The sequence below is a fragment of the Procambarus clarkii genome, chromosome 5 (assembly GCF_040958095.1).
Source record: "Procambarus clarkii isolate CNS0578487 chromosome 5, FALCON_Pclarkii_2.0, whole genome shotgun sequence".
Lineage (NCBI taxonomy): Eukaryota > Metazoa > Arthropoda > Malacostraca > Decapoda > Cambaridae > Procambarus > Procambarus clarkii.
Window position 1 is genome coordinate 20,184,720 of NC_091154.1, and position 26,391 is coordinate 20,211,110.

General features: G+C 43.7%; 2 protein-coding genes across 6 annotated transcripts in view; one reads left to right on the forward strand and one right to left on the reverse strand.

Annotated features, from left to right (window-relative positions):
* Positions 1-26,391, reverse strand: part of LOC123763843 (zinc finger protein 271) — a 463,457-nt gene that overhangs the window by 16,076 nt on the left and 420,990 nt on the right. The window lies entirely within an intron of this gene.
* Positions 12,033-26,391, forward strand: part of LOC123763832 (uncharacterized) — a 98,125-nt gene continuing 83,766 nt past the window's right edge. For 4 of the 5 annotated variants that reach the window (XR_011231241.1, XR_011231239.1, XR_011231240.1 and 1 more), the window contains exon 1: positions 12,048-12,328. The gene's annotated coding sequence lies outside the window, so the exon portion shown is untranslated. Of the gene's footprint in view, positions 12,329-26,391 lie in introns of all 5 variants that reach the window. The other variant, XM_069339870.1, reaches the window with a different exon arrangement.

Below are 26,391 nucleotides of genomic sequence, written 5' to 3' on the forward strand. Positions count from 1 at the left end.
TTAATTGATTGGTGGATGGCAGTATTCAAGGCGAACTGAACATAGGGTAGGTGTTCATCCCAGGTGTTTGCATCATGTTCAGCAAGGATTGCAAGCATATCCTTGACTGAACGATTAGTCCGTTCCGTCATTCCGTTTGCTTGTGGGTGGTAGGCCGTTGTAAAAGCCGAAGTTGTCTCTAAAATCTTACAAACTTCTCTAAATATATTCCCATTGAATTCTTGACCCCGGTCAGAGACTAAAACTTTAGGAGGTCCGAATACAGTAACGAACCTACGCAAGAACGCATCTGCAACCGTACGAGAATCCTTCTGAGGTAATGCAACTAGTGTAGTGTATCTAGACAGATGGTCAACTAGCACCAACACGTATCTGTTACCCGCATGACTGTGGTGTAAATCAATCAGATCGGCCCCCACACGATCTAACGGTTCACGAATTTCAGGAAATTCCTGAAGTGGGGCTTGTACCTTAAGGGTACCTTTCCTCCTCTGGCAACGAGGGCACGACTTCACGAAATTGATTACCTCAGAAAGTAATCCTGGAAAATAAAATAGAGACTTTGCTTTTAAGTGCGTTTTAAAGATCCCCGGATGCCCTGCAATTTTTGAAGCATGCGCAAGCTTTAACGCTGATGACCGCAACGCGTCCGGAATAACTAGCTGAAATACTGCCCTATCATTCTGGCTATTAACATAATACAGGACGCCCTGTTTCATCTCAAAATCATGTATAGGTAAGTTCTTTTTCTTTTTCGGGTATTTTCCTCCCTCTAAATACTCAATAATTTCTTTCCATCTAGGCTCGCTCATCTGGTATTTTCTCATTTTATCTGATGGAATGGTTTCAATGTTTTCATTAATCTGCATTGCCGCTATATTTCTACTTAGCGTATCTGGCACAACATGTGCTGGACCAGGCTTGTACAAGATCTGGAATGAGTGGGCCGAAAGTTCGTGAGACCAGCGTGACATTCGTGGGCATTTTGTTCGCTTCTTAAATATGTGTGTTAATGCTCGATGGTCTGTGTAGATTACAAAATGCCGCTGAAATAGGTAAGGCTCGAAATACCTAACTGATTCTACTACTGCCAGTGCCTCCCGATCCGTAGCTGAATAGCGAACTTCAGGTCCTTTGACCTTCCTACTGAAATAGGCTACTGGATGGGGTAAATTATCTGCGTCTCGCTGAATTAAGCACCCGCCAATAGCAATACCGCTGGCGTCAGTGTGCACTTCCCACTCTTTCTCAAAATCAGGAATAGCCAATACCGGTGTCGTGATTAGTTGGTCTTTCAGTTTGCGATAGGCCTCGTCATGTTCAGATTTCCACACAAACTTCGCATTTTTCTTTGTCAGATCAGTCAGGGGTGCTGAAATGCCAGCGAAACCCTCAATATGACGACGAAAATATCCGGCCGCCCCCAAAAACCTACGCACGTCCTTTGCTGTCCTTGGAGTAGGCATGTCAGCAATGGCGCGGCAAGAATCTGGGTCAGGTCGGATACCGTCTGGGCACACCTGGAACCCCAGAAATTTGAATTTCTGAGCCGCCAAGGTGCACTTCTGAACATTCAGCCTGAAACCTGCCTGATCTAACAATTTCAAAGTCTCAGTCAAGTCCTGTAGGTGTTCCTCAAACGTCCTGGAATATATCACAACATCATCCAGGTACGCTAAAGAATGCCTACCCAGTACCGGACTAAGGATAAAGTTGATGGCCCTCTGAAACGACGAAGGCGCTGTCTTCAAACCAAACGGCATCCTACGGAACTGATAAGTGTGCCTACCATCCGAGAATGCTGTTTTTTCCCTATCCTGTTCTGCCACCGGAATCGCCCAATACGCCGATTTTGCGTCAAGAGTTGAGAAATACTTAGCAGCACCAAATTGATCTATTATCTCCTGTATTCGGGGCAACGGATACACATCACCCTTAGTTAGTTCGTTCACCTTCCGGTAGTCAACACAGAAACGATAACTACCGTCCGGTTTCCGAACTAGCACAACAGGAGAGAGCCATGGTGACGTACTAGGCTCTATTACGCCCTGTCTCAACATTTTCTGGCACTCCTCCCTGATAATGTTCTTTGCCTGTTCCGGCAACCTCCACTGTCTCGTGTACACAGGCAAATGGTCACCAGTTGGAATGGTGTGCTCGATCTTATCAAGGAGACCAATCTGGTCATCCTCTGTCGCAAACAATTTCGGGAATTTTCGTAAAACTCCTCTCAGTGCCTTCCTATCCGCCTGTGCAACATGTTGCAAATCAAGTGCTGAAATTAATTTTTCCACTTCCTCTACATTCTGTGCAACATTTCTCGTTTCGTATTGTACTTTGGATGGTGTTTTAGTGTTCAACATATTCAGTGCACTACATTGTGCAGTGACGGCTGGCGTCTCAGCTGACTCATGGTGAAAGATTTCTGTGTCCTCCACCATGGTTCCCTGAGATACCCTATCACCTGCCCTGAAGCGAAAAGTCTTATGTGAAAGATTGACAACTGGAATGAGTGCACCTGTATCGAGCACTACAACTAAGTGATGAGGAATTAATAAACTATCACATCTCCCAGCCACCTGAAGGGTGGTACCTGGTTGTATGTGACGTCCCACGGCTACTTTAATAAATTTAACAGAATGTGGTGGGCAACTCTGTTTGGTCAATGCATGCAAGGCGCATGACCTCTTAACTGTGTCTGGAAGAGACTTAAAAATCAATTTTGGATAGTGCGCATTATATTTCAGCTTCCTCTTAATTGAAGCTACAACTGGGGGATGGTCGATCATCTCCACAGGGTAGGAAGTCTGTCCCAACTGCAACCTGCAGTTCCTAGCCCCTTTTTGAGCAGACAAGGAATAATCAAATCGCGACAGAAAATCAGTTCCCATTAAGATGTGACCAGGAAAATCAAGGTTCTCTACGATCGTACATGTGTGAGGCTGCAATTCCCCATCAATCTCAAAATTAACTGTACCTTGACCTACGATCTCAATCTTTTCCCCATTGACTGCTGTTAATGTCTTTGCGCAACGTTGAAGACGTGCATACTTAAAATTGCTGAAGGCTGACTTTTTAATTACCGTCGCCTGGCTTCCTGTATCAACAAAAGCTGTCAATCTCACACCTTCCACTTTCACCTCAAAAGTAGGCCTGCCATCACTAGGAGCCTGCTTTCATGCTTTCGTAGGAGTGACTTCGCAATCCCTCTGTATATGCCCGCGCTTCCAGCAGGAGTAACACCTCCGCGGATCTCTGTTGGTACCCCGCGCAGGGTGGCTCGAACTTGCAGCTGAGGGCTGCTTCCCGCCTGATGAACCCGCGCCACAGTTCCTCGGCTTGGCTCCCTCGCCTTTACTTAACGCCTCTACGTATGGCGACAACTGAGTGCCCGGCGTCTCCGTGCGCATCTGCCTGTCTAAGGCTGTGGCGGCCTGGGGTTGGGGTTGAGGTATGGTGTGGGTGGCCTGGGGTTGGGGTGTGGATGGAGGTTGGGGTTGAGGTATGGTGTGGGTGGCCTCGGGTTGGGGTGTGGATTGAGGTTGAGGTATGGTGTGGGTGACCTCAGGCTGGGGTGTGGATTGAGGTTGGGGTTGAGGCTGAGGTATGGTGTGGGTGGCCTCGGGTTGGGGTGTGGATTGAGGTTGGGGTTGAGGTATGGTGTGGGTGACCTCAGGCTGGGGTGTGGATTGGGGTTGGGGTGGGTATGGGGTGGCCTGGGGCTGGAATGGGTATGGGTATGGGGTGGCCTGGGGTTGGAATGGGTATGGGTATGGGGTGGCCTGGGGTTGGTATGGGTATGGGGTGGCCTGGGGTTGGTATGGGTATGGGGTGGCCTGGGGTTGGTATGGGTATGGGGTGGCCTGGGGTTGGAATGGGTATGGAGTGGCCTGGGGTTGGGGGAAGGGTTGGTATGGGAACTGAGGATGGGGTTGGTATGGGAATTGAGGATGGGGTTGGTGTTGTTGTAGTGACGGATGAGGTGTACCTAGGTGGTCCCCAGTGGTGTCGGAAGAGGTGCTGTCCTCTACACTTCCACTTCCACTCCCACTGGTCCCCACTGACTGGTCATTATCTGGGTTAAACATTTTCTGTGATTCCTGGTGTGCCACGTCTCTTCTAAACTACCCTTTAGTACACCCTCGACCCGGACTCACTACAACCGTGATCTTACACAAATAATAAAAAAAAAAATCGCAACTCTATTCTAAGAGAAAACTACTAACTTCCCAAAATAGGAAATACACAGATTTATCGAGAGAATCGCTGAAGTGAATCCAGTGAATCCAATGCCCCGCACTCGTGTCTGACCGTGAAATATCCCACAGTTCTATTGCTGAAGCCTAAGTCCTTTACGTTAAAAAAAAATTAAAGAATCTAATTTATATAAAACAATTTAAATGATAACGCAACTAACGCGCAGCCCTCGTGATGGATTAATAAAGAATATTTACTGTACTTGAATACTAAACGCGCTTGAAGTGAGCAGCGTGGCCACTGATGACTGATGGAGCAGGACCAGCTGCGCTGAAAAAAAACTAAGTCCCGCGCTTTTTCGCTTAAACGCTGAAAAATCAAAATCTTTGTTCTGAAGGAAAATAACTAGTTTTACGTTAGTAAATCGCTCTAGCGATTAATATAGACACCCAGGACCTATAAATGCTTACTAAAAATTGAATTTTTATCAAAAACTGCGTTTTTTCTCAATTGTTGGACTCTGCCAATTTTTCTGACTCCGAGGGAAAAAAAATTTCTATCACCCCAAATATCACAAAACTCCTTTAATTCACAAAAATTTGGGTTTCTCGTTCCCAGATATAAATACGTTATTATTTAATACTGACGTTGTATACAGAACAATACTGACACTTCGGGCGGTTTCGACACTCACTAATTCGAATTTTCGTCAAAATCCGAGATTTTCACCTCAAATGGACTCTGACAAAATTACAACACGATTTTCTCGAAAAAATACTAAATTCGGCAAAAATGTAATTATCACTGTTTAATGCTTTACGAACAGAATTACGTCCCTTGCGCGCACTAGAGAGTAATACTGGCCCCAGAATATACACGAAACATGAAAAATTAGAATTTCCGCCAAAAAGTCAGATTCTAGCCCAAGCTGGACTTAGAAAATTTTCCACCTACGTTTCTACTGAAAACAGAATTCTAAGTCTACAAACACAATTCTACCGTCTTACTGGTAAAAACTAGAAAATATCACTCGCATCGACTGGGGAATCCTAATGATACCCAGATCATACACGTGACCCACGAATACAAATTAATTACAGTTAACGAGTTTCCGACATCGACTTAGCCGAAAACTTATCCCAAAATACTTAGAAATATACCATGGACAAATAACATTTACACGCAACTTACTATTCCTTAAACTCCTTCACTTATCTATCGTGACCGACATATAGCCCTAAGTCCAGAGGATTAACTACACTCTAGCAACAACGCCTCTGACTTAGACTAATAGAACAGGGAATAACAAAACTTAACGTACGCACTTAGCCTAATATGCAAGAAAACGCTAAACACTTGGGAAAAATTTTAACCGGGGATTGAATTTAGGGGAAAAAATTAATCTAGAACAACGCAAATAAACGGAAATTACTTTATAAATTTAAGTATACTTAATTCAAAAATGCACTCGACTTAAACTTATAATTGTTCCTACCGGCTCGCCGTACCACACCTAGCCTAGAGGCCACACCATCTAGGTTCCAACAGAGCGACACGCAGCTTTCAGCAACAATTATGACTAGGGACGACTCAACCTCCACTAAGTGTGCGATCACTTAGTTGTTGAATCGCTGCTAGGTAGTTTACTAGTCCGTCCCTCGGAGGCCGCAACGCCCTTCACGGATTACGTTTTTCCTTAGCGTTTTGGGTCGTCTAATAACGCCCTCGGACTATCTACTGGCGTCCCACAGATATATCCGCCCCCGACAGCCCTCAAGGAACTGCTGTTGAGAGTATGGCGGCTCCCAACACCTCTGAATTAATTGCAATGGGTCGAGTATGGTACCCAGTCCAATCAACTCGGAGCGGTCTCCTTTTCAATAAATCTAATTTTAATAGCCTAATCTTACTAACTAACCTTAATCATATCAGCCCGCATGACCCAAGATTCGCCAATCCCCACTCAAACGCACTTGTGGGGCGCACTGCTAATCCTGGCCCGCGGCTGTCTCCTTAGCATCCGCGCACGTGTTCGAACGGCTAGACGCGTGAGCCTTTCAACAATTTCAAACAAAATTGTTGAAACCACCGCTGTGCACCATTGTAACACGGGTTTGGGTCCTCTCTCTTTACTTCCTTCTTTCTACTCCCTCTACCCGTATTCTTACTTTTATTTCTAAACCAAGGGACTCCAAAACTTTTAACAAAGCCAACTCCACGCCACGTGGTCCTAAGACGATTGACCGACTTAGGATTCTACACCCAGTATGACGTGACCTAAGCTCTGAACAAAACCCTAGAGTCACCTCTGCTGCCACCACCAGACCAGTAATACAAGAGCAATGATCGAGGTCTGGATCGATCACGCTAATTAATCAACCTAGGGGCTTGATCCCCACTATAAACGATGACCTTGAGTGTGGAATAAATTACACGGTACTGATAATTCCGATTCGATGTTAGAATCGGCGCCCAATGCAACTCTGCCTCGTGTGGACCACGTGACCAGGACAAGTTTACACATAACCAAATGGAAACAATAAAATGCAAATTAATAACAAATTTAATTTATTAAAAGAAAACTAAAACAAAATCTAAATGTGTTCACTCCCTATCACTTTAACACTCCCTACTTGACCTGAATGGCAAATGAGAAGACTATTTCTATACATAACCATAGCAACTATACCTTGGGCGACCAGCTAGATGTCTTGGGGAGAGGTAAGATGTTTGACCTCTCCCAGCTGCTCCCGTATTCACACTAATTTCTTCCTTGTCTGGTCTCCCCCAGACAGAACATTGTATCCTTCCGCCTAGTCAAAGTTCTACCCAGTTACTAGCAAGGTTTAAGTTATAACAATTAACCTCTGTTGTACTTAATTGATCCAGACTGGTTGAATTATTTTACTGAATTAAATTACAAACATCTAACGGCAGAGCTGTTCCCGATCACAAAAATGGTTATTAAAACTTTGAGAAATATTAGACATGTCAACCCTGCTGACCTATGACCGCCGGTCACTCCGCCTTAAAAGTTAGATCCGATTCGTGACGTCACTGATGGTGACTTAAACTCAATAATTAGAATACTCTTGATATTGTATCCAGTACTATTATACAATCCAATTTTAATGCAAAATGAATAAAGGCTAATTTTCTCTAAATTCCTGAATACTATAGGATGATTCATTATACGCAGATATGAACAAAGCGTCGGTTATTTCCACCGCGAATTCCCCTGGGGGTCAGGTCACCATGCGGCTCAGCTTCCCATTCTCTTTTGTCGATAAACCACTCTGGATAATTCTTACAACAGCCTAGTTTGTTACAAGGCTGAGAAGTGCGTTCTGGCTACTAGGTACGACATATGTATATATATATATATATATATATATATATATATATATATATATTATTTTTTTTTTCAAAATAAAGAGTACCACCTCTAGCTGGAAGAAGGGGGACCCATAGCCTCGGAGGAAACCACGCATAACGCATTAGAGGGAATGTTTAGAACCACTCCAAAACAGTTTCTGTGTGCTTTTCTCCTACCACCCCCTTCCTTTTTTATTTTGTGTGCTTTATATATATATATATATATATATATATATATATATATATATATATATATATATATATATATATATATATTACAGTGCTGGTTGATTTTATACCCGCCCTGGGTCAGGCGGAGCATCTGTTAAACAAATGGACCCAGTACGACATCCCTATCCAACTCAAGCAAACCATCAACAGTGAACTATTTAACCTGAAATAACAACATAAAACTCTTGTAGAAACAAAAACACTCCGTAAGTTAACATCCCTAAACGGTGGACAGCTAAAAATCCCTCGTCCTAAAGATGGCTACTTTAACCTGACTTCTTATGATCTTACCCAGGACCAACGAGACCTCTTAAATCTTGGTCTAAATTGTCAATTCTTATCTAAACCAAAGATGCATCAAAAACGCCTGGAAATCGAAATGCTCCTGGACGATATCCATAAGCTAGAAGACAACAAAAAAGTCATCACCACTGACACACTTCAAGCTGAACTACTTGCAGAAGCAGGGAAAAAACGAGGAACATATTCATCTACAATCTTAACCCCACGACTCAAAGAAGCAGCGAAACAACTAAAAAATCTGAAAGACGTAACAATAAGAAAAGCCGACAAAACAGCAGCATATGTATTGATTCCTACCCATGAATACATGAACAAAATTAGCGACATCCTTAGTGACGACTCCAAATTTCAACGAATCACGAGGAACCCCGTAGAAGACCTTAAGCGTAAAGTAAACAAAACAATTACAGCAATCAACGCAAAGAAAGGTAGTGTGCATTTCAATAAACTTCAAGGCGACTATGGCTTAGGATATGCCTACGGCAATGTTAAGACGCATAAACCAGGTAACCCACTACGCCCTATAATCAGCCAAATACCAACCCCAACTTATCACCTGGCAAAGAAACTCAATGAACTCCTAACTCCATACACTCCAAGTAAGTTTAGTCTACAATCATCAGCAGATTTCCTAGAATTGATCAAATCTACCCAGCCCGATGGAATCATCGCTTCCCTGGACGTTGAATCCCTTTTTACCAACGTCCCAGTCGACACAACCATAAGAATGATACTGGACAGAGTATACAGAGACGAGAGCACCCCCAAATTAGACATACCTGAGCCACACTTGAAAAGTCTTCTCGAAGCATGTACAAAGGAAGCCCCTTTCATCAGTCCACAAGGAGACATGTATTTACAAATAGACGGAGTAGCAATGGGCTCCCCCTTAGGAGTTTTATTTGCTAATTTTTATATGGGAACCATCGAAGACAGGGTCTTCAGTAGCAGACAAAAACCAACTGTATATTGCCGTTATGTAGATGACATATTCGTAATAGTAAAAGACTCAGATGAACTAATTGACCTAAAAAGACATCTAGAGAGAGAGTCAGTACTCCGATTTACACATGAAAATAGTGAAAATAACAGTCTGCCATTCCTGGATGTACTAATAACAAAAACAGGAACCTCTTTAAGCACCAACGTATATACCAAGCCCACCAACATAGGATTATGCCTGAACGGTAGAAGTGAGTGCCCCCAAAGATACAAAGCCAGTGTTCTCAATGCTTATATTCGTCGAGCGCTTACCCACTGCTCTGAATGGAGCAACGTGAGTAGAGAGTTTGAAAGAGTAACTCAGGTATTGGTGAACAACGGATATAGCAACGCGGAAATAAACGCTGCTATAAGAAGATGCTTGGACCGTTGGTAGGGGGGTAGAAATAGCCTAAGCTACTCTATCCCTTTGAGATGTATTTATTGCTTATCTCAATAAACATACTTGAACTTGAACTTGGACCGTTGGTATAATCCAGAACCTAGAACAGAAACCACAACACCTCCAATAAAATTATATTACAAATCAACCATGCACAGTGAACATATAAAAGAGGAAAGAATAATGAAAGAAATAATCCGTAAAGGAGTAAAAAGCACTACTCCTAACCAAAACATAAACCTGATAATATTCTACAAAACCAAGAAGACTTCCGAACTCCTTATCAAAAACAGCCCGAAGCCGACGGAGAACCCTCTACAGCAGTCAAGCGTTGTATACATGTACACTTGCCCCCACGAAGAATGTAACCTTCAATGTAAGTACATAGGTATGACGTCGACCAAGCTGACGAGGCGTTTGACCTGCCATCTTCAATCTGGTGCCCCTAGGAATCACATGAGACAAGCCCATGACATCACTAACAAGAGAAATGTTGAACAAGAATACCTGCATAATAGACAAAACCCAAGATGCAAGAAGATTACAAATTCTTGAGGCAATTCACATAAGAATAGAACAACCTACCATGAACACCCAAATTACGGAACTATTTACTCTACCCACCATGAGAGTAAGGACAAGACCAGAACATAACGATGCCAACACAGAAAACAATGTTCAACATAACAGGCCAATTACACTTGATTAATGTTTGTATGTAGATAGGAGCTGCCTCGTATGGGCCAATAGGCCTTCTGCAGTTACCTCTATGTTTCACCCCACATTTATCCCTTATGTATCCCCCCATGTTTTCACCTTTATTGTATTATCACCTGACCCAGTGCGGGTATAAAATCAACCAGCATTGTAAGATCTGTTCACTTGAGAATGAACCATGGAGGCTCGAAACGTTGTGCAAATTGTAGAAATAAGTGTAGTACACTCTATAGTAAATCACTTCTTTTCCTCACCTTAAAAGTACGAAAATGAGTTTTGGAGAACTCCAATTTCAACTAAGCCCTGATGCTAAGAAAATAGTTAGAGGGATAGAAGCCCTAAACCAGAAAATAATAAATACAGAATATGCGGTCATATTCAATGAAACATGTTTGAAAGAAAACCTGCTGCCAGTATACACCAATATATATATATAAATGTATATATATATATATATATATATATATATATATATATATATATATATATATATATATATATATATATATATATATGTCGTACCTAGTAGCCAGAACTCACTTCTCAGCCTACTATGCAAGGCCCGATTTGCCTAATAAGCCAAGTTTTCATGAATTAATATATTTTCTCTATTTTTTTCTAATGAAATGATAAAGCTACCCATTTCATTATGTATGAGGTCAATTGTTTTTTATTGGAGATAAAATTTACGTAGATATAGGACCGAACCTAACCAACCCTACCTAACCTAACCTAACCTATCTTTATAGGTTAGATTAGGTTAGGTAGCCGAAAAAGTTAGGTTAGGTTAGGTTAGGTAGGTTAGGTAGTCGAAAAACAATTAATTCATGAAAACTTGGCTTATTAGGCAAATTGGGCCTTGCATAGTAGGCTGAGAAGTGAGTTCGGCATGGCTACTAGGTACGACTTATATATATATATATATATATATATATATATATATATATATATATATATATATATATATATATATATATATATATATATATATATATATATATATATATATATATATATATATATATATATATATATAACGCTGAACTGTAATGTCAATCCTGACCTTAAAAGCTTCATTGAAGGTTGTAACAGAACCCATGAGCACCACACCAGAAACAAATATCTTTTTGATATTCCAAGAGTATGACTTAATCAAAGTAGAAATGCTTTACAAATCAAGGGATCCGGAATGTGGAATGACCTTCCCAATCATGATAAAGACTGTACCTCTCTCAACCAGTTTAAGATAAAAAAAAAGCACTGCCTAATGAACTCCCTGTAACCTACCTTACCCGTATAATGTCAACCCATGTCTGCTATAATTTTAAACAATGCTGTTTGTCGACCAAATTGTATTATTTGCTGTTATTCTGCCACGTTCCCCCCTTTTTAATTGTTTTATTTTCTTAACATATTTTATAGTTTAATGTCAATTAGTATTAAGTTTTAGTCTTTAGTGTTTCCTGCCCGAAACGCTGTGCGTAATAGTGGCTTTAGGCATTCTATGTACTAGGTCTATCTATAAATTCACCAATATTTATATCACACCCTGTATGTATGTACTTTACTTGAATAAACATTTGAATTTGAATTTGATTTTTAAATATTTATAAGCGTCTTCCTTAAAACGTTTTCTTATTTTCATTGGTCGCCATTTTCTTTACAGAAATGATATTGCGATTTCACTATTTACTCTTCTTATAAAAACATAATTCTCCATTAATAAATCAATTTAACGCATTTTCGTACATAACATATAAAAATTTAGATTAAATGCGGATTAAATTGGTAATAAATGGCATAATTATATTACATATAGTAATTCAAATCGCAAAAAGCATCCTCCATCACAACAACGCCACGGAGAATACATAATTGCTCTCAACGGTTTTATATAAACCCAGTGATCCTGATCACAAGCGCAGCACACCGTAATGACAGCACGTTCTTCAGTGTAGAAGGAATGAGCAGGTGAAGAGAGCAGAGACAAAAAATGCTGGAGTTACTTATTGGTTTGGGCGTCTCGGAGGGGCTTTCTCCAGTGTGAGCGCGAGCCAAGATGGGGCTGGAGGCCGACCGGTCTTATTCAGCCTCCTTGAGACGCCAGGCTTCTATAATGAGGTGAGTGACGGCTCAACGCTCTTAATGTGGGCAGGCAAGGGTGTGATTTGTGGGTGAAATGCGTGGACCTTACCTAGAAGGGGGAAGCTTTGCAGTGTGGCCTTTCAAGGTTACAACGACCATAATGACGTAATTTGCGGCGTTCATCTTCAGTTTTTGTGCAAATATTCAAGTTTATAATGCTTTATGAGGTCTATATCTGTTGACAGATGTTTACTTTATTATATTCTAGTGAAAACTGAGCTTTATATATCAAAAATATTGCGTGTGTATAGCATATTGCACTTTTCCTGGCTGAATTCTTAAGTGTAACTCTAGTTAGCTGTCATGTTCCTTGCAGATTCACAGTCTTTAGTAATAACAGTAGTGGATCAGTTGAAATGCCATTATTTATTTATTACTGCATACTGTCTCATATTTTCATGGTAATATATGTATATAGCTGTCCATACACACTTACACATACACACTTACAAGCTACAATCTTTGTATATTAAGTACTCATACATGTTCAAAAAGGTACAATTAATAAAGAGATCATAAATGATACATTAAATACTGTACTTGGCTTGTATTTTCTTTGTATCATTAACATATTTTTACATGTACTGTACATGTTTGGTTGATTAGACTTTAGTAGTTTTTTATATTTATTTAGTATAGGCTTGGCTACAACTGTCGGTTTGTTGGCCATGTAATGAAGTGTTGTAGTAGTTGAGAGGAAGCCTGGAGCAGGGCAGAGAGCTGGGATGCGGGGTGAGTGTGTAGAGTGTGGCGCTCTCGATACTGGCAGAGTCTGGCTGTCTGCTGTGTCGAAGCTGAAGCCTCTTACGAGGGCAAGAACTGCACACGTCAAGTGTTACATTGTTGTTGGTGAATGTTGAAGATGTGCGGTATCTCTCAAGTATCTGTACTGAACCTCTCTTGGACTTTGACTAATGATGATTCCCTGTCAATTGGTTATATTACTAACCTCCATCTCACTTGACTATTCTCTAGCAAGTTGGGAAGACATAATTATTTAACTGTAATTAGTTGTACACTTGGGAAATGTGATAACTTAGTGATAGGTTACATAGGATCAACAAACCTATCTCATTATTTGCCCAAAATGTTATGCATACTAGGGGCTTTAGGTATTGTATGTACTAGCTCTATCTATAACAACTATCTATCTATATATCTCAACTTTATCTTTGTAACTCAACTATGAATGTACTTTTCCTGAACAAAAATTTATTTATTTATTTTTGTATTTTTTATTTATTTGCACATTTGCTAATGAGAATATGGAGCAAGTATATTACACTGTACTTGCTACATATTCATTGAATACAAGAATGCTGTATGTTAATAATAATCATAATTTTTATTTAAAACATGCAAAAGAATATTGTACAGTGTTTTAATAAAGTTTACATAGTACTATATATATATTTAATAAGGCCTCTAATTCACATATCATTTTGGGCATAACTTGAAATAATTGTAGTTGTTTAGAGGTTGGATGAGGTAGACAATTAACACTAAACAAGAAGTAAGCTAACATGTAAATTGTTCAAGACATTTATAAAAATTATATACATCTTTTAACCTTTGAGTGGTGTGATAATTGTGTATATATATATATATATATATATGTCGTACCTAGTAGCCAGAACGCACTTCTCAGCCTACTATGCAAGGCCCGATTTGCCTAATAAGCCAAGTTTTCATGAATTAATTGTTTTTCGACAACCTAACCTAACTTTTTCGGCTACCTAACCTAACCTATAAAGATAGGTTAGGTAGGGTTGGTTAGGTTCGGTCATATATCTACGTTAATTTTAACTCCAATAAAAAAAAATTGACCTCATACATAATGAAATGGGTAGCTTTATCATTTCATAAGAAAAAAATTAGAGAAAATATATTAATTCAGTAAAACTTGGCTTATTAGGCAAATCGGGCCTTGCATAGTAGGCTGAGAAGTGCGTTCTGGCTACTAGGTACGACATATATATATATATATATATATATATATATATATATATATATATATATATATATATATATATATATATATATATATATATATTGTTGTATCAAACAATCCTTGTAAATATTTATTGTATGTATGTACCTTACCTAAATAAAATTGTATTGTATTGTATATATATATATATATATATATATATATATATATATATATATATATATATATATAATACACAATTATCACACCACTCAAAGGTTAAAAGATGTATATAATTTTTATAAATGTCTTGAACAATTTACATTATATATATATATATATATATATATATATATATATATATATATATATATATATATATATATATATATATATATATATATATATATGTCGTACCTAGTAGCCAGAACGCACTTCTCAGCCTACTATGCAAGGCCCGATTTGCCTAATAAGCCAAGTTTTCATGAATTAATGTTTTTTCGACTACCTAACCAACCTAATCTAACCTAACCTAACTTTTTCTGCTACCTAACCTAACCTAACCATTAAAGATAGATTAGGTTAGGTTAGGTAGGGTTGGTTAGGTTTGGTCATATATCTACGTTAATTTTAACTCCAATAAAAAAAATTGACCTCATACATAATGAAATGGGTAGCTTTATCATTTCATAAGAAAAAAATTAGAGAAAATATATTAATTCAGGAAAACTTGGCTTATTAGGCAAATCGGGCCTTGCATATTAGGCTGAGAAGTGCGTTCTGGCTACTAGGTACGACATATATATATATATATATTATATATATATATATTATATATATATATACAGAATTTTGTTATGACATCATGTATGTTGTACATATATACTTTTTAAAGTACAGTGGGGCCTCGATTTACGATGGTAATCCGTTCCCAGAGATGGATCCTAAGTCAAAGCGATTTTTCCCTTAAGAAATAAAGGGAATTTAATTAATCCGTTCTCCACCCTCCAAAATATTAACTTACAAATACATTTTATACTGAATACAATTTCTTTCTCTAACTACAATACAGTACATGTGTTTATCTTACCTTTATGGAGGACTCTTAATGGCATATGGAAGATGTTGAGGAGGGGGGGAGGAGAGGTGTTACTGTTTGTAAGGAGAGTCCCCTTCCATTATGACATCAGGCAGTGAGGACTTCTCTGGGGTACACACACTGGCACCTTTTGCCTGCATACCACTAGGACCTGCTTCTGGCTCACTGCTTGATTTTTCTCACTAGAAATTCCATTGAAGGTTGTTTTTTCCTTCTTTCCAACACTTGTCTGTAGTGAGGCATCACATTGTCATTAAAAAGATCAATGTGACGGGCTGTTACAGCTCTATCTGGGTGATTCTTTTCAGCAAAACTTTGTAGTCCTTCCCATACTGCACACATTTTCTTAGTGAGGAAGAGACATCCTCTAATGCCGCCGCTGCCTCCTCCTCCGAAGATTTATTGCCTAGCTAGTTCAACAACACTAGTATCATTTTCATATTTACATGTGACCTCTTGTTTTTCCTTTATGCTCATTCTTACGTGTCTTTTCATATGTTGAACCTTACCACTGACTTTCTTGGAACCCATGGCATAATATATAATAATCAGTTTTATGTTCAAAAATAAAAAAATCACCACAAAAAACGGAATTTCTTATAGGCATGATCGTCACAAAGTGGGCAGCTCTAGTCCCACGGTTACACAGAGTTCACATCAGCTTCCTCAGGGCTCCAGAAAACAGACTCCATTTAACCACTTAACTGCGTCAACCGAAAAAACTATTTTTGATTTTTCAGTACCCATTCTAAATGTGTACGAGGTTGGTTGTGTATGAAATAGACTCTTAGGACCTCCAGTGAGTGGCAGCCATCTTGGAAAAAATCCAAGAATTCCCTAGGGCTGCTGGCTGGGTTTGTACAGAGTGAGCAACCATGGATGGCCCACATGCCTTAGGCTCCCAAACAGCTGCCGACGCAGTGTTGAAAGATCGCGCTCTGTCTGTGAAATTCAAACCTTATTGTTTGAAGAACATAAGGGTCATAATATTGGTGAAGCTAGGCACAATAAGGACCTAACACAAAGATCAGATGCACATGATACAGCACCTATGAGGACGATACAGCGAGCGTATGCAGTTGCAGCTGAGCGTCATCCTTGCTATCTCCAATTTGTATCGATGATACATAGATAAATCATTTTCTGTGTTCAGTGATAATGCTTCTGATACAAGTTGCATAGATGCACAGTGCTAGCTGCTTCCATGGTGATGTTTTCCATAGATATTTTCAGGAAGAGCTGAATCTCTTCCAGACTGACGAACACTCTTTGAGGCTAGCTGAATCTCTTCCTGACTGACGGACACTCTTTGAGGATAGCTGAATCTCTTCCTGACTGACGGACACTCTTTGAGGCTAGCTGAATCTCTTCCTGTGTGGGACCTTACAAAGCAATATTTTCAAGACTACCTTACAAATTGATCTTTTCCTATAATCTTATCAATACTATCTTATGCTTTATAAGCTTGGCTACTTACAACCTACAAGTACCAAAGCTAAGGGTGTATGTGAGTGCGTCATTTGCAAGCACACAGAACGAAGAAACATAAAGTGAAAATCTATCTGTACCTGGTGCATCGAGAGCGAAGTCGCGCTGTGCACCATGGATTATTTCGTTGATTATTACTCACTTCCGAAGTACTGAGTGTGTAATACAGTGTGTTACTGTGTAGTGTGTGAAACTGCGCATATTTTAATTTTAGTGAATTTTTGACAAGTAATATGGCGACAATAAACAATTATTGTGGACACATTACTGACACATGTATCACAGTTCCATGGAACATTATGAACATTCTACTGTATACATATTGTATACTGTATACGTATATGATGCATATAAATATGCATCATATACGATAAAAAAACAAATAAAACCGCATTGGAAATACATAGAACAAATAATTGAAAGTATATTTGTGGTAACGCCCGGTGCTTGAATGGCCCGCACGACCGTGTCTGGGAGCTTCACTCATGGGTGACCAGCCCCTGATGACGTCACAGCACACCTTGTCCACGTCCCCACAGCCAAAGTAAGTGGAATTTTGTATTTATTTTTACATAGACATGTTCAGGGAAGGGAATTTATCATTTTACGACGAAAAAAAAATATTTGGGGGAACACTTTATTGCATGTGCACAGGGGGAATTTTGGGAATAAAGTATGCAATGTGTTATAATCTGGAAGAAAATAAGAAGGTTGATGCAATTGAAAAACCTGACTTTAGGAGAGGACATTATGGCAACCTTAGAATTTTTTTTAGTAAGTATAATTGGACAGACTTGTTGCTAGGCAAGGAAGTGAATGAGATGATGACAAGTTTTGTGAAATATATGATAAAGGCACAAAAAAATTTATACCAAAACAGAGATGCAGAACTAGGAAACAGGATTGGTTCAACAGAAATTGCGAGAGGGCCAGAGACCAAAAGACACAAAAATGGAATCAATATGGGAAGAGGCCAAACCCCCAAACCTACCAGCAATACAAAGATGCAAGAAACAACTACACGGCAGTGAGGAGAGAGGCAGAAAGAAATTTTGCAAAAGGGATTGCAGACAAATGTAAAACAGAACCAGGTCTATTCTATAAATTCATAAACAACAAATTGCAGGTAAAGGATAATATTCAGAGGTTGAAAATGGGAAATAGATTCACGGAAAATGAAAAGAAAATGTGTGAAACATTAAATGAAAAGTTCCAAAGTGTGTTTGTACAAAATGAAATCTTCAGGGAACCAGACACAATAAGAATTCCAGAGAACAACATAGAGCACATAGAGGTGTCTAGAGATGAAGTTAAAAAAATGCTCAAGGAGCTAAATAAGAACAAAGCAGTTGGTCCAGATGGAGTTTTACCATGGGTTCTGAGAGAATGTGCACCTGAGCTCAGCATTCCACTTCAACTGATTTTTCAGGCATCCCTGTTTACAGGAGTTGTAGCTGATGTGTAGAAAAAGGCTAACATAGTTCCAATCTACAAAAGTGGAAGCAGGGAAGACCCCCTTAATTATAGACCTGTATCATTGACAAGTGTAATAGTCAAAATTGTTGCAGTCTCCGTGGTGTAGTGGTAAGACACTCGCCTGGCGTTCCGCGAGCGCTATGTCATGGGTTCGTATCCTGGCCGGGGAGGATTTACTGGGCGCAATTCCTTAACTGTAGCCTCTGTTTAACGCAACAGTAAAATGTGTACTTGGATGAAAAAACGATTCTTCGCGGCAGGGGATCGTATTCCAGGGACCATAGGATTAAGGACTTGCCCGAAACGCTACGCGTACTAGTGGCTCTACAAGAATGTAACAACTCTTGTATATATCTCAAAATATTGGAAAAAATAATTAAAACTAAATGGGTAGAACACTTGGAGAAAAATGATATAATATTAGACAGACAGTATGGTTTTCGATCTGGAAGATCCTGTGTATCGAATTTACTCGGTTTCTATGATCGAGCAACAGAGATATTACAGGAAAGAGATGGTTGGGTTGACTGCATCTATCTGGACCTAAAAAAGGCTTTTGACAAAGTTCCACATAAGAGGTTATTCTGGAAACTGGAAAATATTGGAGGGGTGACAGGTAAGCTTCTAACATGGATGAAAATTTTTCTGACTGATAGAAAAATGAGGGCAGTGATCAGAGGCAATGTATCCGACTGGAGAAATGTCACAAGTGGAGTACCACAGGGTTCAGTTCTTGCACCAGTGATGTTTATTGTGTACATAAATGATCTACAAGTTGGTATACAGATTTATATGAACATGTTTGCTGATGTTGCTAAGATAATAGGACGGATAAGAAACCTAGATGATTGTCATGCTCTTCAAGATGACCTGGACAAAATAAGTATTTGGAGCACCACTTGGCAAATGGAATTTAATGTTAATAAATGTCTTGTTATGGAATGTGGAATAGGAGAATTCTGATAAAGAAAGAGATCTAGGGGTGGTTCTAGATAGAAAACTATCACCTGAGGACCACATAAAGAATATTGTGCGAGGAGCCTATGCCACGCTTTCTAACTTCAGAATTGCTTTTAACCCCTTAACTGCGTTGCCTCCAAATATGACACCCCCACAGTGCGCAGGAAATAAATTCTCTGGAAAAAATTCTTTTGATATTTTTAAGTGTCAAAAACCCTTCCCTCAGTATGGGTATGTAAAAAAAAAATTGAAATTGTACTTACTTTGGCTGCTATGGGGTCCGTAAGTTGGCGCGTGACGTCATCATTCCCCATTCGCCCGTGACGTACGCTCCCGGGGCAGGTAGGGCGCCTGGGGCGGGGAGCGCGATTTGCAGCGAATATATATTTTTGTTCATATTTTGCGCACAGTTCCAAATACATTTTATTTGTTTTTACGTGCTAATCCTATGTATAATGAACACGTACACTATATTATGGCAGTAAAACATCCGTACTGTCCGGAGACACTGTGTTACGTGCATGACACTTGTGTATATATATGCTGCACATATTTACTATGTATCATGCTAATTTATGTATATATACAATCTCTTTACTCTATACATTGTCACACACTATATACATTCACCATCAACACACTCAGAACACCTCGAGTGAGAGCAGCCACACCCAGCCAGTCTCCCTCACTCCAACATCTTACTCGCCAACATTGCTCCTCCCACCATTCTGTTATTGTTCTTATTACACTAATTACACATGTTATATATTCCTACCTACATGTTTTATTTACCAGAACTATGCAAGTAAGCCGGTATTGTGTCCAAACAGTACAGTGGCCACCATACACTGCATGAAAAATTACACAGCAGACAGCAGACGATGCTACGATTACTACGTAACCTCCCTCACCAAAATAGCTCCTCTCAACATTCTCCTGTTGCTGTTATTACACTATATATACACTGTATATACACATGTACATATGTGTTGCTCATAGCGAACCACTAAGCTAGTATGGTGAGCAAAACAAGAGTGGCAGCCACACACCTTACCTTGAGGTTACCTTGAGGTGCTTCCGGGGCTTAGCGTCCCCGCGGCCCGGTTGTCGACCAGGCCTCCTGGTTGCCGGACTGATCAACCAGGCTGTTGGACGCGGCTGCTCGCAGCCTGACGTATGAGTCACAGCCTGGTTGATCAGGTATCCTTTGGAGGTGCTTATTCAGTTCTCTCTTGAACACTGTGAGGGGTCAGCCAGTTATGCCCCTTATGTGTAGTGGAAGCGTGTTGAACAGTCTCGGGCCTCTGATGTTGATAGAGTTCTCTCTCAGAGTACCAGTTGCACCTCTGTTTTTCAACGGGGGTATTCTGCACATCCTGCCATGTCTTCTGGTCTCATGTGATGTTATTTCTGTGTGCAGGTTTGGGACCAGCCCCTCTAATATTTTCCACGTGTAAATTATTATGTACCTCTCCCGCCTGCTCTCAAGGGAGTACAGTTTTAGGCTCTTTAGTCGGTCCCAATAGTTTAGATGTTTTACTGAGTGGATTCTAGCAGTAAAGGATCTCTGCACGCTCTCCAGGTCAGTAATTTCTCCAGCTTTGAAAGGTGCTGTCATTGTGCAGCAGTACTCTACTCTAGAGAGCACAAGCGTTTTGAAAAGTATCATCATCGGTATAGCATCTCTAGTGTGAAAAGTTCTTGTTATCCAACCTGTCATTTTTCTTGCAGTTGTGACGGCTACTTTATTGTGTTCTTTAAAGGTAAGGTCTTCCGACATGAGTACACCCAGATCCTTTACATTGCCTTTTCGTTCTATGTTATGATTTGCCTGAGTTTTGTACGTGGTTTCCGTTTTTATATTTTCATTTTTTCCATAGCGCATGAGCTGGAACTTATCTTCGTTAAACACCATATTATTTTCTGTAGCCCATAGAAAGACCTGATCTACATCTGACTGGAGGTTCGCCGTGTCCTCTATGTTGCCAACTCTCATGAAGATCCTAGTGTCATCTGCAAAGGATGATACAGTGCTGTAGGTTGTGTTCTTGTCTATGTCCGAAATGAGGATGAGAAAAAGTACTGGAGCAAGCACAGTACCTTGGGGGACTGAGCTCTTCATGGTTGATGGGCTGGATTTTATTTTGTTGACTATTACACATTGGGTTCTGTTGGTCAGGAAATTGTAGATCCATCTGCCTATTTTTCCGGTAATTCCTTTTGAACGCATTTTATGTGCAATAACACCATGGTCACATTTATCAAAAGCTTTTGCGAAATCTGTGTAAATTACATCCGCGTTTTGTTTGTCTTTCATAGCATCTAATGCCATATCATAGTGGTCCAGCAACTGCGACAGGCAAGAGCGCCCTGTTCTGAAACCATGTTGTCCGGGGTTATGGAGTTGCTGTGATTCCATGTATTTTGTGATTTTACTTCTTAGCACTCTCTCAAAATTTTTATGATGTGCGATGTTAGTGCTATCGGTCTGTAATTTTTCTGGGGGGAGCTCCGTCGGCTCCCCGGAGCTATCCCAGGCTGATATGCTAATGTCAGACTTTGGCATCAGTCATGTGTATGGAGTTCTTAGGCCTACCGGGGACCACGGCCAGAACCGGGCCCCCTCAGAGAGGCAAGGGGAGCAATGGCCTATAGAAGCCCCCGTGTAGTTGGAAGCATTCTATGTCTGCCATCGACCGGAACAGGCACCCAGAAAGGTAAGCGCCCCAAAACAAACCCCTATTCTGGTTAAAATTGCTACCTAAAACCGAACTAGTGGATAGAACTCCCCAACCGAAAACAAGCAAACTAGTGTGACATCACACACTGCCGCGCCGCTGTCTGCGCAGCTCCCCCCTCCCCGGGAGGGGGAAGGGGGAGCCCCAGACCCCCCGCGCCGGCTACCCACACCTTAGTTCTTGAGGCTGATGCTATAGGCGATGGTCGTGTGCTCTGGCTCCGGTGTCGCTACTGCACTGTGCTTTGCGTGTGGTGTTAGTTTTGTGGGTGCGAGAGCCAGGAGTTATCTTCAGTACTCGGGCTGCATGCGCCTAGGGCTGCCTTCCCTAGGTGCCCTGTAAGTACTGCCCTTGGGGCTTGGGGCCACCTTCCACAGGCTCCTCGGGGTCTGCCTCTGCTGGTCCGTTTTACCTTTCGGTTTTTCGGCCGCCTGTTGGGCTCTTGGGTGTTCTGTTCTCCCTTGTTACCGGGAGGTAAGAGGCAGTTTGCACTTGTAGGGGCGCAGGGTGCTGCTCAGCTTGTATTTCCCGACATCGCGGCCGGCTCTGTTCCTTGGGGTTCGCTGTCCTCTTGCGGGGTTTGGTTTTTCTTTTTGTTTTTGCCTGGTGGGGGGTTCTGTCATTTTATTCAGTTTGTTTGCCCTTCCACTGTTCTCCTCGGTGGCGCCCCCTGCTAGGTCCCCGTGAGTGTACACGTCCCTGGGGTTCAGCTTTAGAAGTTTGCTTGGTAGTTTTGGGCGCCGGTTTGCGGCACCCTGCCTGGGACTACCTGAGCGCGAGTCCTCTTAAAGTAAACGCTCAGGACCCTGGGAATCCCCTAGGGGGCGCGTGGGTCCGATGGATGTGACCCCGGAGTCCCCACTCGCTGTGTGCGAGTTTGAGGGTTGCTCGGTCCCCTTGTCTCAGGGTGACCCTCATTGTTTTTGCCTCTGCCACGCTGCCTGTTGGGTCGGTGATACTTTCGACCCTGAGTCCTGTGAGTGTTGCTGCTTGCTTGTGACTCAATTTACCCAGTCCTCTGATGATTCTATTCGGGTACAGGCGGCACGTGCGTTGCAGTCTAGGTTTCGTCTGTTGCAATGCGCTCGGTTGGTTGCTTCCCCGGATGCTCCGGGGCTGCCCCGCTTTGCTTTTCGAGACCCGGACTTGGGGGTGGGGGTCGCTTCGATCCTGGTTCAGTCCGCACCTCCTCGTCCTTCCCCTTCTGTTCGTTCTGGTCCCCCGCCCCTGCTTCCGGCCCCGAAGCGTCTGAGGGTTTCGGGGTCGGAGCAGGGGTTACTTGATCTCGAGACTCGGGCAGCTTCGGGGGTTGCCCCTTCCGGGGGGGCGGCAGAGGCATTCGAGTCTTGTCTCCCGGCCGAAGCTTCAGGGTCTGACCAGTGGGCCCCCCTTCCTCCAGCTTTTCCGGCTGCTCCGTCCTTGTCTTGTGGGGTCGGGGCTTGGGGAGAGGACTCGACCTCGGGTCCTGTGGTGACGGACCTCGAGGCTGGGGAGGGGCTGACTTGGGGGCCTTGGGCCCCGCTGGACCCCGCCTGGGTTTTTCTTCCCACTGAGCGGGGCTTATTGTTACAAGGAGTGGGGTTTTCTTTCCCCCCCTCTGCGTACGAGTTGGATTTGGTATCGGCCCCTCCCCGGGTACGGTTCCGTGTTCCCCCGGGTACGTCGGTTCCGTCCTTCCGGAGGTTTTCGGCTTATCGCATCCAACCTGGTGTGGTGCGAGCGGCCTTTGCAGCTTACCTCCTGCGTGACCCGGATTATGCCTCGGAAATGGATCCGTCCACGTTCAGGTTTGGGACTTCGTTCCCTTTCTGGCTCCATTACGAGGTTCCGGAGTCGTCCTGGCTAGCAGACTGCCCCTTGTTTGGTCTGGATTCCTGGCATTCCTTCTGTCGTTCCCGCACGCTGGAGTGGCGGGAAGCTTCCACGGTGCTTCAGGTTTTCCTGGGGGGTGATCTTGAGTACCTGAATGAGTGCTTGTTTGCCCCTGCCCTTCCCCGCGATGTGGGCGTTATTCAGCTCCATGTGCAGGTTCCCTCCCTTTCGGCGGCGCTCGTGGCGGAGGACTTGCGCGCTCGGGGCCTTTTGTGTTCGGCCTTGCGGTTCTTTTCCCTCCTGGAGCTGTCTTCGGATTGGCTCGTGGAGGATGTGGGGACGCTTGGGTCCGTCCCGGGGTCCGGCACCTTGTCCTCGGCTGCGCGTTCGTCGGCTGCCTTGTTGAAGCTGTTCACGCCGATTTTGCGGGATGCGGTTTCCCCTGTTCTATGCTTCCCGTCTCGCGTGTCGGCAGGCGGTGCTGGGTTCCTCCGTGGAATCTGCTTGGGCTCTGGCTCTTAGGCGTTCTTCACCTTTTTGTCCTCTCCTGTTTGGGGAGTCGGCCGTGGCGCAGTTTATTCAGGCTGCGTCGGCGGCTTGTCGTCCGATGTCGGACTTGTTGGTTTTCCGGGGGTCCCGGGGTGGGTCTTCCCGGAAAGGTCGTGCCAGGGCTCGGGGTTCCTCTCGTCGTGGTAGGCCTCTGGTGTCAGGTTTGGGGTTGGCTGCTCCTGCGGACCCTCCCTCGTCTGGTCGGCGCGGTGTTCGCGCTGTGCGGGGTTCTGGGTCTCGTAAGGGTCGCCGGCCCTTTCGCGGTTTGCCCCTTTGACGGGGCGGTGGGGGGGCGGCTTGCGCTGTTCGCTCGCGCCTGGTCCCACGATTCGTGGGCCTTTCGGGTCGTGTCTCGCGGCCTGCGGTGGCGTTGGGTGGCCCCTCCCCCCTTTGGGGGGTCGGGGCTGGCAGGGCAGGCTTCTTCCCCTGCGCTCTGTCGAGTCGTCTTGGAGTGGGTACGCTTGGGCGTCGTCGAAACGACGTCGTCCCTCAGATGGGTTTCCCGTCTGTTTCCGGTTCCGAAACGGGACTGTGCGGACCTGCGGTTCAATCTGGACTTGTCCCGTCTGAACCCCTGGGTTCATTGCCCCTCCTTTCGGATGACTACGCTGTCTCAGGTTCGGCTCCTCTTGGAGCCGGGAGCTTGGATGGTGTCCCTGGACCTCCGGGACGCTTATTGGCATGTCCCGATTCATCCGCGGTTCAGGGACTGGCTCGGTTTTGTAGTGGGGCGTCTGAGTTACTGCTTTCGTTGTCTCCCGTTCGGGTTGAACCTGGCACCTCGCGTGTTCACACGCCTTACACGGGTTGTGGTGGCTCGTTTGCGTCTCCTAAGGGTTCAGGTGTTGGCCTACCTCGACGACTGGCTGGTTTGGGCTCCCAGCCAGTCAGCTTGCTTGCTAGCCAGGGATTTGGTTCTTTCCCAGCTCGCCGGGTTCGGGTTCTTGGTGAACTGGAGGAAGTCCCATCTGGTTCCCTCTCAGGTTCGGACTTGGCTGGGTCTCGTGTGGGACTCTCGAACCGCCTCCTTGTCTCTCCCTCCGGAGTCTCTCCTGCGGCTGCGGTCCCGCCTTCGTCTGTTTCTGGAGGGCCCTCGGGTCACCCGGCGGTTGCTCGAGGGGCTGTGCGGGAGCCTGAACTTCGCGATGGTGGTCTACCCGCCGGGTCGGGTTTGGCTTCGACGGCTGTTCTGGTTCCTTCGGGGTTCCCCCTTCCGCCTCTCTCGCGATCGCAGAGTTCGACCCCCGGGGGACTTGCGTCGGTTGCTGCGTCACCGGCTTCCTCTTCGGGTTTTTCGGGGTTCAGTGCCTTGGCGCCTACCCGAGCCCTCGCTCGATGTGTACACGGATGCGTCGTCTCTCGGCTGGGGTTTTGTGACCAGTGCTCACCAGGCCGGCCAGGGGCGTTGGGATCCGTCCTTCCGTCGAGCTCACAGTACGGTGCGGGAGTTCGCGGCAGTGTGGTTTGCTCTGGGGAGGATTCGGGTGGCCCGCGGATCGACGATTCGGCTCCATTCGGACTGCTCTCCGGTGGTTCATTGCCTGAACCGCGGGGGTTCGATGCGGTCCTTGTCTCTTTGGGGTTGGTCGCTTCGGGTGACTCGTCTGCTGAGTTCTCGGGGTTTGGCTCTCCTGGCGGTTCACGTACGGGGCGTGTCCAACGTCTTGGCCGACGCCCTGTCTCGCTTCGTTCCCCTCTCCACGGAGTGGACGGTCGACGACGAGTCCTTCCGTTGGCTTTGCCAGACGTTCGGACGCCCCGAAGTGGACCTCTTCGCGTCGGCGTGGTCGCGGCGTCTTCCCGTTTATGCGGCGCCCTTCCCCGATTGCGAGGCCGTCGGGATCGATGCCTTTCGGCTCGACTGGTCGAGGTGGGGGTTCCTGTACCTCTTTCCCCCGGTTCGGCTGTTGCTCCAGGTCCTGACTCGCTTAGAGACTTACCGGGGGAGAGTTGTCCTTCTGGCCCCTTGGTGGCCGGCCCAGCCTTG